We start from the raw sequence: 407 nt of genomic DNA, 5'->3' as shown, positions 1-407 counted from the left end.
ACTGACCTGAGCCGGGCCCCGTCCAGATCCGCACCCGCCGCCGCCGCCGCTACCACCCGACCGCGCTCCCCATCCAGGCTCCTCCGCCCGGCCCCGCTCCGCTCCGACTGACATCGCGCCCGCCAATCGCCGACCCCACCGACCGGGACCCACAGCCAATCAGCGAGCGGAAGAGCGGGGCGCCGGCCGCCGAGGGCGCCGCCAGCCAACCAGAGCGCGGCGCTGGGAACGGAGGGGCGGGGCGCGGGGCTGAAAATCCCTTTTGTTCGCGCTCCTGGAGGGAGAGTGCGGGGCTGTGATTGACACGTCATTTCCGGGGGTGGAGGCTGAGGCTGAGCTTGAGCTTGCATGCAGAGGTCCTGGCCCGGGCGGGGAGGGCGCTGTTCCCAGGCCGTGCAGTGCCCGGG

At 73.2% G+C, this 407-nt stretch overlaps 1 protein-coding gene across 1 annotated transcript in view; it reads right to left on the bottom strand.

Annotated features, from left to right (window-relative positions):
- Positions 1-59, bottom strand: part of CTTNBP2NL (CTTNBP2 N-terminal like) — a 37,687-nt gene extending 37,628 nt beyond the window's left edge. The window contains exon 1 of the mRNA XM_026661148.2: positions 7-59. The gene's annotated coding sequence lies outside the window, so the exon portion shown is untranslated. The remainder of the gene's footprint in view (positions 1-6) is intronic.
- Between the last annotated feature and the right edge of the window lie 348 nt (positions 60-407).

Source organism: Terrapene carolina, unplaced genomic scaffold, assembly GCF_002925995.2.
Source record: "Terrapene carolina triunguis isolate 2854851 unplaced genomic scaffold, T_m_triunguis-2.0 Scaffold926, whole genome shotgun sequence".
NCBI lineage: Eukaryota > Metazoa > Chordata > Testudines > Emydidae > Terrapene > Terrapene triunguis.
Note: the sequence above shows the minus strand (reverse complement) of the source record. Positions and strands in the feature narration are given on the sequence as shown.